Source organism: Haemaphysalis longicornis, unplaced genomic scaffold (genome assembly GCF_048455015.1).
Source record: "Haemaphysalis longicornis isolate Haplotype H1 unplaced genomic scaffold, Haemaphysalis longicornis Haplotype H1 scaffold_2, whole genome shotgun sequence".
NCBI classification, from domain to species: domain Eukaryota; kingdom Metazoa; phylum Arthropoda; class Arachnida; order Ixodida; family Ixodidae; genus Haemaphysalis; species Haemaphysalis longicornis.
This window is the reverse complement of record NW_027526295.1, coordinates 208,170,313-208,184,218: the sequence shown is the minus strand read 5'-3', so window position 1 is coordinate 208,184,218 and position 13,906 is coordinate 208,170,313. Positions and strand designations below refer to the sequence as shown.

Sequence of the window (13,906 nt, the reverse complement as noted above, 5' to 3'; positions counted from 1 at the left end):
GGGATTCAATCCCCTGCCCGAGAGGATGGAACGCTGGACGAGCCGAAGCTGACTTGTTTACGGAGAACGTTCGGAATAGAGGCAATGCAGCCGGGATTGAGAATGAGATTGCGTGTTCCCACCGCTCTCTTGCATCACAGAGCAGGCCCCTGGGTGAGCTGATCTTGGTTCCGTGATTCTTGGCAGGGAGAGGCTACTTCAACGCGCAGAGTTTTTTTTAACATTATTTATGCCCTCTGTTCGTCTACGGCTCGCCTCTCCTTGCAATGCTGTCTTATAATGGGCACTGTGGACACTGTGCTGCGTTTGGTTGCAGCGCTAGCCAGGGACTGAGTAATCACGATATATAGCTCTGGTTAGCGGTGTCAGTTGTGATGTCACAGCCTACAGGTAGATCACGGCTCTGAAGAGTAACGCTCCTCTAGGCCACGGTCATACTGGGGGAATGCGAGGGAGTTTCTATTCAAAACGTGTGGGCAGGTTCAAGTACTCTGTGCCACTTTTTTCTTTAATTACCATCGCTTTCAAGAGGCACGGACCACGAGACATATTTTATTGTTTAGCAATATAGTTTTGACTTTCAGTACTATTCAGATCTCTTATCATGGTATCACAGAACATTGCCGCGTCACAGTACTACCCCCCTTACCCCCAATCTCTTGAGTACGGAACATGACCACTGAGGAACTGTGTCCCTTTAGAGGACTCTAAGGATCAGATGTCACAGCAGATACGGCTTTTGTTCCTGCTTTGCTTTTGTGGCTTCCTTTTTACAATTATACAGTGCCACTCCCTGCTGGCGATAACAGCTTTCCAGTGCTTCCAGACGCGCAGGAAAGAGTTAAAGCGTTTATCGGAAGTGTTGCAGAGTCCCTTTAACGCGTAGCGTAGTATTGAGCATGCGCAGCCTCACGCGGTCGGGACAATGCCAAGATCCTTAGCATGTTCCAATTGGCTGAATAAGATTTTTGGAGGGCGTGATCGGGCCCCGTTCGCATAACATGAAAACTTCCCCATCGGTGAAGGCCTTGTGCTCCTGCTGGCAGGCCATATGTTGGGGAAGGGACTTACCGTTCAGGGGGTTTTAATGGGCGTTTCAAGGTGGCGCTAGGGGGAAATTTCGCTTAAGGCGCGGTCAAACTAGGCCGACACGACGGCAACGACGACTCAAAGGCGACACCGACGACCCGAACCATCGGCCAACTGCCGAGTTGCCAGGCCGCGTTGTCACACTACGCCGACGGCGGCATAAACACGTCGGCCGATGGGAATTCCGCGTAATGTGACTGGCTCGCCGGCCGAAGACGCCAACAGAACCAGTGAGCCGACCTGTCGCCCGACGTGTCGTCGGGAATCGACCGACAAGCGAAAACTGCGCCTGACAACATTTGTGCTGTGATGAATGCGGCTGTATTTTGTTAGTTTCTGGAGTGTAATAAACTCGGTAAGGTCCATGAAGCCCATATGACTCATCACTAGCGCTAATGCGATCCGTATATTGGCTTTCGACGCTTCGGCCGTGCTCTTCGGCGACGTCGCTACCCCGGAGCTACAAACTGCATATGCGCGTGCGACCGGCACACTTGTAGAAAATATAAGATAATTTACGCGCAGAAGAATAGTTGCTGAAGGTAATTTAGGTAACAAGGAATCAAAATGGACCAAATGTTTTTGCTTAAATAGTAAAACCAGAGCACGGCAAGCACTGCTTTGCGAAAGCGGTGCTTCCCTTGTTATTGCAAATTTTCTTCGAAACAGCGAGCGAGAGCTGCAACAATCAGTTCTAGTTTTTCTGCAACGCGTTTCTTGAAAATGCGATACCATGGTGACACTGTGTGGCCTTCTGTATTACAGGAGGTTAAATTTCCGTGGACGTGCGCACTAATTTAATGCAAATTATACGAGCTGTAGCGCCGGGGGTTCATCCAGAGCATCCGCTATTATTAATGCCACAGTAGCAGAGAACACAGCTCTTTTTCCTTTTATGTCCGCGTTCCAGCATGAAGCTGAGGAGTACGTACAGTACAAGCAGCGCACACACGAGTACGCACGAACGGCTTCAGTCACGGCAGCAGCGACACGATACTCAAAGAAAGAAAGAAAGAGGTCCCCGGCGGAGAAGCGAGGCGGCGGGTGGGGTGTCTTCGCGCGGTCGTCGACGTTGTGTGACAAGTGAGTCGGCCGACAGCGAGATAGACACCGACGTTCCGCCGTTTTCTCGACGACGCAGACGGTTGGCCAACGGTCGGCGTCGGCGTGGTGTGACATGGCCGCCGACAGCTCGCCGATACGGTGTTGGCCGACCAAATCGGCCGATGGTCAGGCTAGTGATACGGTCAACGCCGACCCCGACTATAGCTTTCCTGCGACACGGGGCCCTTAAGAGTTAAATGGACTCTGCAACACTTCTGGAAGCACTGCGAAAGCTACAGTTATCTCCAGCACGGAGCGGCTCTGCGTGATTTGCTCGTCGCAGCAGATACGCCTTCCGTTTCTGCTTTGATTTCGTGGCTTTCTTTTTAAAGTGCCTATCAAATGCGTCCATTGCTGCAAGTGAAGTAAAGCCGGTCAACAGCCGCTACATCGCTGTAATGACGTAATTCCAGCGGTCGAAGAGCGCCAAGACCGGGAAAAAGAGAGAAATCTCTTCAGCAAGTTTCTAAGTTATCTGATGGGCATAGAGCAGTAATTTTTGGCTGAGGTACTCCCTAATCTAAGTACTGGATGCGTTGGTTGACGACGTTCTGCAAGGATTTAGACTTCGAGGATTTCTTTAAAATGTTTTGGAGGGTCCCTTTAAAACATGCTGCTGGAATGATTGGTGCGGGATAGGTGGGTGCAAGGTTAATTGCTAACTAAGCATTGTAATTATCAAATTAGGAATGGCCGTAACAAGAAGCAGCTGTTTCCGGTTTACTGAGTTACCGGTATTCATTTGTTATTCACAAGGAGTGGAATGAAGACTGCTTACAATAAAAATTGATCTCTCGAATTGTTGGCACACGTTGCTGGAGGAGGGAGATCCTATAGGCGCAGTTATAGCTATAAAACTGTCAGCACAGAATTTCAGCAAAGGTAAGCTAATAAGTTTCCAGGACAATGCTGTTAATTCATGACGTAATACATTCGGTGCAGGTTATACTGAAAAAAAAAAAAGGGGGGGGGGGGGAGATCGCCGCTCAGACAGCAAAAAAAAAAAAAAAATGCAAGCCGCCAGTGAGGGTCGAACTCACGACCGCTGGTTTACAAGACCAGCGCTCTACCACTGAGCTATAGCGGCGATGAAACCGACGTCATTACAGCACAAACTGCTCTGAGCAGCGGCTCGCGGGTATCACGATTCCTTGTACCAGCCGCGCAGCACGCTCGAGGAGCGTGATACGTGAGGCTTCTTAAAAGAAAGCAGTCGTTCGTGAATAGCTATAAGCCGTGAAAAAGTCGGCATCAAGTAAATAATCCCGGGCCATCTCCGCTACCGTGAAACCTGGGGAGGGGTGAAGCATGCAGTGTATAAGTGTATTCTTGGCGCCTTGGTGTTTTTGTCCACGGAGATGAAACCGCTGGGGGTAAAGGTATACCGCATTGCTGTAGAAGCGTCGTGTCTTTGAAGCACGAAGCTTTCTAGGGCGAGGCGTTGGAAAACGAGTGTCCCGGTGTGTTCGCTTTGAGCGCATTTTTGCCCACGGAGATGAAAAGTTCTAGCGCGAGGCGCTGGAAAACGAGTGTCTCGGTGTTTTCGTACCGTTACTACATGAAACGACGACGACAGGAGACGCCAACAGCCCGAACTCGTAAAGGCACGCACATTTCCACTGGCGACCTGGCACGTCGCGCGACGTCGCAAAGCGATGATCCGGGCATCGCTTTTCGTCGTTTCGCGACGGCGGGGCCTATCGCTCTCAGACCGAATTCCCTCGTCGCGCGAGGAGATCGCAAAACCGGATAGCCAATCATGGCTGCGGATTGGGCTCACTTAGCCGGAAACGAAACGTTTGTTTACATTCGCCATTCCAAACGTAGGCGGACGGGCCCTTCAGGCCGGCAAGCAACTTCTCGTGCACTTCGGTTCTTTGTTCAGTGGCTTCAGCGTACGCATGTATACAGTACGAATCAACGAACAGCGTGGAACTCATCAGTGCGGAGAGGCGTGTTTGAATTGTATACAAGCAAGTAATATTAGATGGATAGAGGGACGTTAGTCTGACTTGCATCCTTTTCGTACCTCTATCGGCGATTAGTAAACACCATGGAGTTCAGAGACGCCAGAACTTGTACGTCTGTGAAAAGAAGCATACTTAGCGGACCGGGATGAGAGTGTTGTGGCGGGAACGCAAACGTGTGTATTTATTCCTGCAGTATTACGTTGAAAATTGCCTGCTTCAGTTCGTTATTTTCAGCTCCTGCCGCAACCCGCAATGCTTTCGGCTCTGTTCCAGGTTATAATGTGTTCTAGAGTGATGTACCTGTTCTTGTCGCGCTAGCGTAACATAATTTTCTTAAACTGCGAATTGTGGAAGCACCAAGGAGGTCGTGCAGGTCGGGTGACAGCCCCGCTAAACGCAGTCGCATCATCGCTCGTCTCAAGTGTGAACGCCGCCTGTTCGCGAGACGTGCTCGAGTCGCAAGTGGTAATGTGCCTTAAGGGGCTTGGTCCCTAACAGGCAATGGCCGGTCATTTTGCCTGCTTCAAAAAATGAGGCTGGTGCCGAGTGGGAAGTATTAGGGCACTAAAATACGCTTATAGGTGCTTTGAATGCGAAAACATCATGGTAAGGGGAATTGGACGAATCGGCAATGAGCATCCGACGGGGGGCTGTCAACTTCACTGGCCGATACCCTTTAGTGGGTATGGGGGAATCGCGTGCGGTGGGAGAGGGGGTACGCTGACGAAGCAGCAAAATGACAGTTGGTGGATCGTTCGGGAGATTCTGATGACTGCTGTCATCATCATTAGCCCATTCAAAGACCATTCAGGGCTCTGTACTGAGACGCTAGGGACACGTATGATGGGATTGATTGATTGATTGATTGATTGATTGATTGATTGATTGATTGATTGATTGATTGATTGATTGATTGATTGATTGATTGATTGATTGATTGTGCTGTTTAACGCGCCGACGCTGCACAGGCGATGTGGCGCGCCGTAGTGGAGGGCTCCGGATTAATTTGGATCACCTGGGGATCTTTAACGTTAGCCGAAATCTGGAACGCATGGGCGTTTTCGCCCGTAGTTTGACGGTAGCTCATGCAGTTAGCGTCATTGCCACGGAATACATCAGTAAGGTATACTGCGAGGGGCTTCATGGTGATTTCGCTTTCAAACCACGTAAGCAGACCTAGACGTACCTCAAAATGCTTGTTTCGTGTGGCGTAGGTGTTTGCGCGTTTTTGTATTTCGTTTTGTCCCTTCTTTGTTTGCTTGTTTAAGTTGAAGGCACGTGTGATTTCGGGGCCACCCACTGCTCTTAATGCCGGATTTTTCGTTGCATGGGGCGCGTAATACTTAAGCAGTGGTAATAATTCGCCGCACAGCCTTTATACAGTACAGGTCAGAGCTGTCGCTTGTTGCAGAAATTTTAAGTTCAGGGGATGGAACTTGAAAATGTATACGTTTCCAGGGGAGAAGCCTTGCGAGACTAAAAGAACCGCCCAGAAACCGTCTCACTTATACATTACTATGGCAGTGTTGTTTCCTTCGCTTCGAATTTACACTCTCCTTAGTCTTTCGTATACTAAAACGTTTTTTTTCTGTAATTAGGCGTCGAAAGCGTTTACTTCAGTGTACTCCCGCTTATTTGCTATGGAGACACCGAGTTAAAAGTGCCCCGGAAAGCAATCAAGCACAAAAAGGCTGCAAATATTTTGTGATTGGTTCACGTAGCATGAACTGTATTCGACATTCGTTAGGTCCGTTTGACGTTTCCTGGTGTTTTGTTAATACACTACTCCACTGGAATATCTATGTACCGTTGGCACTTGTAAATGCAAGCAAGCACTCCGCACACTTCAAAACGCGAGAAATTGGGACGCAGGGGACAAAAACAACGTTGCGTCAACGCCAATAGCATCTCTTCAGGGCGTCGTGGTCGGCGGGAGAAACAGATGCAGGAGGCGACATTTTCCGATGAAAAGCTGCCGAGGCAAAAAAGAAAAAAGAATTCTAGCTCAGATCGATAGAAGCAGCGTCCGAAGCGCCCTCTGGAACGCCGAGTTCACTCGACTACGGGGCGAACGTTGGGAAAAGTGACCTGCAAGCAGCACCCAGTAAATATGCGCGGACGCCGAAGGAGACGTCGAAAGAAAGCATCGACGGCGAAATGCGCCTAGCGCGCGTGCCTCGGAAGCTCGTGTACGAGGCAATTTTACGCGCTCAAAAGGCATGAAATTGAGGTGGCAATAGAGAATGGGAGCTCAGCCGGCGACGAAACGCGGGATTGGCTCTGCGGAGACGCGCTGCGCGCTGCGTGGCGAAGGCAACCGACAGAGACGAACGCAAGCGACGTGCGGTACCTACCCGGGCGTATTTCTGAGGCAAGGAAATAAACACACTGACGAACGAGATGGCTGGTGTAAGGGAAAAGGACAAGTGGAGGCAGGGAAGCAAGTAAAATGGCGACGTATAAGAAGGAGCCGCGGTTGATGAAAAGCCTGCGGCCGCTATGGTAGGGCTGAGACGAAGAGAGCGTGCCATTCCCCCCATTGTGGGACACGCGCGGGTGGCGGCGGCCGGGGGCGAAGGGGGGTAAGGGGACCGGTCTCCGAAAGAGGGCAGCGGGGGCGCTGTGTCCGTCCGCTTCCGCAGCCACGCCTCCTGGCGGCTCTCTCGCATCCCCCAGATGAAAGAGGATGGAGAGCAATTGGGAAGAGCGGGAGGCAAAGGGAGCGCGAACGCCACGGGAAAAAGGAGAAGCAGCTTCCTTTCCGAGCGCTCGCTCGGGATGCTTTTGCAACCTCCATTCTCCGCGTCCTCCCGCAATCCTCTTCGTTTTCCTTTGCCTTTGTTCTTGCTTCGCTTTCCCGCGCTGCTCACGCTGCTGCTAGAGCGTCTGCGTTTTCCTGTCGGAAAGCCCGCCATCTCGGCGGGTGCGGCAACGCCCACTACTTTTGTGCGAGCCTCCTCTTCTTCCTTCGCGCTCGGTCTCTCCCACTCGCCGTCTCCTTCCTCGCTTTTTCATCCTTTTCACGGTGTTTATGTGCGGATGCGTCTCTGCATTATGTTCGCTTCCTTTCTGAGAGCTGTAGTCTTCCTCCATTCCCACTTTTCCCTGTCGCTAGCCCACGCTTTCTGCTGCGTCCGCTGTCTTCTCTTCCTCCTCGTCCTCTCAGCTGCCTCTCCCAGACTGCCGTCGTCTTGCCGTTTCTTCCTTTCTCGCTGCCAGTCCGGCGGGGTGAACGCAGCCATGCTCTGGGGCCCGTTTCGCTCCTGGTTTCTACCCTTCTCCCCTGTAGGTTCGTCGCAGCGCGAACCCTGCTGCGCTCTCCTCTGCAGGCAAGAGACCATCTCTCATCACTCTTGCGTTTCTTCTTCGCTTTGCGTTGCCCTTGTCTGCGTGCCTGCGACGGGATTTTCTCTCTTTGTCTGCCACTACATGTCCATGCTTCGGTGTTCGCGTCTGTCCACCAGAGTTACAGTCCTGCCCGTGCACTTCCATCATACAACCCAGCGTTGGTGTAGGCTAAAGAAGTGCAGGACCAAAGTAAGATGCCCGCTATGAAGGAGTCAGCCGTTAGGGAGCTGTGTTATCTGACGACTCTGATTAGATATATCGACGTATATTATTTATGCGGTGCGCTAACAATTCTTTCTAAATGATTAAGCTCGAGTTATCGCAACAGGAGACGAGGACAAGGCCGAAGGGTCGGAATAGCGCTAGGTTTCCAACAGCTTTGTTCGCAATAATTTGAATACGCATATGGACAGTGTGGTTACAAGAAAACTAAGAACAAATTTTGATAATAAGCAATGCCATGAAAACAACCGGTCACACGGTTGGCACACGCGACCGAAATCCCGAAGACACAGACCACAATGCAGAAAGTTACTGTAGATCACCAACTGCAGAACGCACTGGCATCTGCTCCGAGTTAAAATCGGTGTTTTCGTGCTGCTGCTCGGGCGTCCACCACGTAGCCACGTTGCTTTTTCGAGGCGTGATGGAGGATTCACTGCGGGGCTTCAGCGCCATGTGGAGCAGCACTCTTTCGCTTTGGCCGACGTATGCGAACAGGAAAATGACCAGGTTGACTGTCTTCATCGGTGTCCGCAGTGGCAGCTCCAGCGATAGCCTGCAGTCTGTAAAGATATATGTGCGACAAATTTCACCCAGCCTGCCGAAGACACAAGGAGGGTATAAGGAGACTTTACGGCCTTGCTGTCTGATGCTCGCGGTTGATTGCTTTGGAATTGTGCGCAAACTTATATACAATGTCGGCACGTGAATTGGACGATCTTTGCCGGATTCCAGGAAGCCACGTATCGACCGCTTCGTTGTATCCCGGATTACCAGGAATGTTTGGTCTCCCAGGGGACTGCTGCTCAACAGTATCTCGTACTCGTATACCTCAGATACAAGGTGTTACATGGTTGGACATTTTTGCGTTTTTTTTTATGTTCCTGGTTTACTTTGATGGTTTTTTTTTCTTTTTTATCTCAATCGCGTAAGGGTGGTTAATTAGGCAGACCGTCGGGATTTTGTTGCTTAATTATGGCTTTTTTAGTTGGTGTTCCCTTCAACAAATAATCTGCATTATCGGTTTGATGCAAATGATGATGACACGTGCACATCCCTGCTCCCATGTGTGTGACCAACACTACCCCGTAAACCTCAAATTAAAAGCACTTTACCTCAAATAAAGAATATATAAATTGTTAACTACAGACGTGACCTCGTAAGCTAGTTTGACATCGCAACCAGAAGGTTACTCCGTTCCTAATGTCGTGACTGAAGAAAGAGAGAGAAAAACTTTATTCCGTTTGCCAACTGTGTTGATTTGGCGTCGGCTGGGGGTCCTTGGGCTCTGGCAGCTTCCTTAGCCATCTGGATGGCCCAGAGTTGATCTTCCGGGCAGGAGCTGAGCAGCACGATCTCCCACTGCTCACTGTTAGTGATTGTGCCGGCCATTCGTTATCGCCTGCGGACATTGCCATAACATGTGCGCCAGGTCCGCTCGTTTCTGGAATCTATGACACTCAGGGGAGTAGCGCCCTGGGTAGGAATAGCTATACACAAGTGGGTTTGGACACGAGTGGGTCTGTAGGAGTCGCCAGACCACCGAATGCCGCTTACTGGGGGATGGGTGTGCGGATGGGAAGCGGGCGCGGCCTAAACTATAATGACCGGTGATTTCACTGTAAATTATGTAATTTTCTGTTATCACGTCACCTGTACAGTAAAGCCCGCTTATATCGAATAGCGCGAGAATTACAAAATAGTTTGATATAGCAAAAATTCGATACAGAAAGGGAACCAAAAAAACCTTACATGAGGGTAATCCTGCCGACGGAGTCACGAGCTAACGCTGAGCTCTTACCACCCTGCAGTTCACTATTGATACGACACTTTCTCAGAAAGAAAACAGTCATTTATTGGGAACTGCGTGAGTGTAACCTGCTTCTTAGAGCGCAACGCGTTGCTGGTGACTGCTTGCTCCACGGTATCTAAACAGTCGACAAGCACAAGACCGCCGCACTGCAGTATCGGCGTAGTAGGGTCACGGCAGCGACGGCTTCGCTCGTGCTCGGAAGCGGTGCGGAGTCCTCGGCGTCTTCGACAGAGCGGAGACAAGCATGGATACAAGCGAATAACGGCGAACCCAGCGAACAAAGTAAGTGCGGGCAGCGAGTGGAGCGGACTTGAAGTTCGGTGACACCGCAGCCCGCAGCGCCCAATGTGGCGCTTTCGGCGCCTACGGCATGTATGCGTGGAGCTGGTCCACTCTGCCACAGCCGGTTTAGACGCGCTCGAGCTCTCGCGGGAGTCGCAAGTGGCACCCCCGCCGCCGCTGCGCGCCGATGTATTGCGGGAAAGCCTGACGCATGCCTCAGGAAAGCGAAAAATCCGGCGCGGGAGAGTTCGATATATCCATTCTGAGCAAAATCGCGTTCGATATAAAAAGTTTAAAATGCATGTAATTTTTATCAGAATTATACAAGGGTTCGATATAGGCAATAATTCGATATATCCGTGTTTGATATAAGGGGGCTTTACTGTAGTTACGCTGACGTCGTCACATGCGACGTCACACAGAGCAGTGAAACTGCAGTGCGGGAGGACTTAGTGGTTTCTTAGGCCGGAGGTAGACTCAACCAAGCAGAGAAATCCTCGCTAAAATCGTTCTCACTATAATTGGTCGGATTAAACTCCGATCAATGCCATATTTATTTCAGTGTACTTGTCTGACGCAACTCTTCTTTGCCGTCTCTGGCTGGGGGTGGCATTCAAAAATGATTACTCATACTTAATAGGAATGGCAGCAAGTGAGGAGTGCGAAACGTGTGGCACGCCGGAGGCGATACGCCACGTTTTATGCGAGTGCCCACGCATCTCTCCTGAAAGAAAGAAGTCGTCGTCAGCACTGAAGAACCTGAACCTCTACGAGTGACGAACTTAAACACCAGACTATAGACTGAAAGCCTCCAGTGTCAATCACTGAACTTGAACATTTAGTGCTTCAGCGCTGGACATACCTGTCTGCTCCAACTTTTCTCCATTCACTACTTTTTCTGTTTAGACCATTTTTTCTTTCCCAGAGTAGGAAACTAGGCTATAGCCAGGTTAACTTTCCTGCCTTCCTTCTACATCCTTCCTTCCTTTCTTGACGGAATATAAAATTAGTAGCAGTAAATCACATTGCAGCCTTCTCGATGAAGTTCTTACAGGCGCCTCATTTAGCAGCAGTTCGCGAGGTTGTACCGACTCTGTTACGGCAATTACGCACACACTCGCTCTCTCTATATATATAGCACACGTAGTGTCAAAGTCGCACCACATTTCTGTTCTTCCTTATCAACCGTAAGTTCGCACCCTCAGACATAGCATCCCCCCCCCCTCCTCTTCCGACCCCTCGCAGAGGCACGTCTCATTTCACGCCTTGATGGCGCACGTACTCCGGGGGCTCACTAAAACAGGATCGCCGATTCTTTCGCTGCCTGCAGCCGTGTCGCTCCGAGCAGCCCGTTTGACTTCGGGTCGCCCCCGTCCCCCAGCCGGGGACACCAGTGTCAGTGGCAGCAGCGAACGCACGGATCATTGCGCGCTCTCACGTTTCAGGGTCGGGCAACAGTTTCGGCGGCTCTTTTGACACAGCATTCATCATATTAGCGCGCCGCGCCGAGGCATGCGGCCCGGCTCGTGGGATGAAGGAGCGTGGTGGCGCAATGGCTCGAAAGCGTCAGGGAGATTAGACGCCGCTCGCCCTCTTCCGCAAAGCAAAGCCCGGCAGAAATGAAAGGGAGAAGAGATCATGACGCTCACGAGGGTCGTGTGACGGTGAGGACCAATTTGCCTCTTTACATATAATTTGCCCCTCGCTTAATCCTCCCGGTCGAATGCCCGCGCTCTTCCTTAACCCTGCGACGGCCCGGGCGAACTCGTAATCCGCTCTTTTTGATCCGCTAATCGGAGGGGGATTGAGCCGTATAAGCTCCCCCGCCTCGCCGGATCGGCGGAGGAACAAGTGGTGGCCCTTGTCGCGCGCACTGTGTGTGCTTTTGTGCTTTCTTGAGCTATGTACGCGGGAGCAGTCTGGGTGGAAAGTTGTTTTCTTGCGCTTTTTCCCCCGTGGCGACAACTTCATCAACGCGCCGCGGGCACGTGTGCTCGACGGTGTTTCCTAAAAGCGCCAAAGGGATGACAAATTCAACGCTCCGAGTCGGGACGAAAAGAATTCACATATGCATAGATCAGCCGTGTTTTTGACGTCATTTTTCTTCACGAGTGATGTTTCCCATAGCTTACGTAGGCTACACGCGCTTGAAATTTGAGTGTACCTTCGCTGGTGTTACCTATTTTGCAGCATGTGCACACCGCTCCAAAATAGCGGAACACGCTTTCTGCATGGGCTTGCACTGGCCTGGCAGTGTTGGATGCTTGGAATAGGTTCGCAATGGTTCCCCCTGGTATAGAGAAAATTTGGATAGGCTGTCAAGCGGCGCCATCACAGACGTCACCGTGAAATATTTGCTACAACATGTGGCTGTAAATAATGACGAATTGTCGTCATACTATACGTACCTCTCAGTAAATGAGGCGACCATTGATAAGCAACGGAATGATGAGCGCTCAGATCCCGAATTTTATAAACGTGATTTGTTGGACGTGGCACTCATGGAGTATAACTATTGTTTCGGTGACTGATCCACGTGTTCACCTTATAGACCACTGTTCCATGTGACTCTTGGTCCGATTCTTTGGGTTGGATGCTTTTCCACGTGGAATAAGTTGAAAATACATTTTTTTTTTCAAGATTGCCCCGTTTACCAAGTGGATCTTTTTGGGGATCAGACTGAGAGTGGAGGACGGGGAGCGTGGTCGTAAAAGACAGCGGAAGATGAGTTCACACGTGCTGGGGTGATCCGAACGCAGGCAAAATGGAAATGAGAAGCCGTGATATGTTTAGCCTGAGTAGCTTGTTCTTCGGAAGCAAACTACACAGCAAACCGCCTTTGTATCTGCATAACGCATTAATATCAATTACCTGAAGCCGCTGCGTCGGCGAGACAAGCTCCGATTTGCCGCCATTTCATTATTATTCTTAATTACGCCGCAGGTAGATTCAAAAACGCCCGTGCATGGCATGCTGTCTGTGCACGCCGCGGGAACCCAAGCGGTGTAAACAAATACCACTGCACGCTGTATATGTAGCACTGTAGGCGCACGAGAGCTCCTTTGGTGCCTCAGCTAAGAGCCATTGAATTATCTCTCTCGCGGTCGCGTAAATGACCTACGCACAACAACGTGTGTGGGGCACCCTTCGTGAGAAAGATTAATGACTCGCCGCTTCTTCTTCTTCTTCTTCTTCTTGTTTCGTGTGAGTGTACGTGCCTGAGTACGCGTATGGACCACACCAGTGTGCAAGAAGGGGGTCTCCTCCGGGCACGTCTAATTTGCGCCCACACAACTTCCCGTGGGCTTTTACACCTTCCGAGAGCGCAGCTGCTGCCTGTCGCTGTAATTTGGCGGCACGCTGTTCCAAATGCCTCACAGCATGCACGACATTACATCCTGCAGGATGCGATGCGCGCCGGCTGGCACGCTGCGTGTTTGGGTGCGCGGCAACTGCGAGCCGCCGTGTATAACCCCCTTTGTGTTTTGAACACGAAGTCTAGAAGTCCTTTATGTATCGGCAGTGCATGGCTTCCGAGGTGGTTGATGGTATACCCCCTTTACAGCAAAGCCGTATACCGGTGCCCCAAACAGACGCTTCGCGGCAAAGACAACTCTCGAGCTAATCTTCTGTCGCTCTCAGTCTAATGTAGATAAAATTACACTGGAGTGGGCTTGTAAAGTTACACTTGTAAAACGATTACACTAGAGTTAGCCGCTAAGACGACTCCATCATCTCGCCGAGTTTCATTTGCTTGGAGTAATTAGTTTGTCCACTAGTTTTAAACAGTTCGGAATTACTACATGCTTTAAATACACGGGCTTCTACAGGATGAGTACGGGTACAGGAAACTGTTGTAACTCGTATTTTAACGGGACTCGCCCGAACCAAGTTACATGAAGTTGGACTGCTGAGACGAGTGCGTAACAGTGGAAAGTCTTATCTTATCTCGTACAACGGATATAGCTATCAGTCGCATTTTCGTACAAGCCATCCCAGCGGCAACGCAAAGCCACCATCAAACCAAGCCTGTAGTTGTCGGCTACGATAAAACTGCAGCCCATCCAATTATGATCAC

General features: G+C 50.6%; 1 protein-coding gene and 1 non-coding gene across 2 annotated transcripts in view; one reads left to right on the top strand and one right to left on the bottom strand.

Moving 5' to 3' along the window:
* LOC144169832 (transcription factor Sp9-like) overlaps positions 1–13,906 on the top strand; it is a 199,661-nt gene that overhangs the window by 74,337 nt on the left and 111,418 nt on the right. The window lies entirely within an intron of this gene.
* Trnat-ugu (transfer RNA threonine (anticodon UGU)) lies at positions 3,209–3,280 on the bottom strand. The gene has a single exon. It is a non-coding gene; the product is annotated as a tRNA-Thr (tRNA).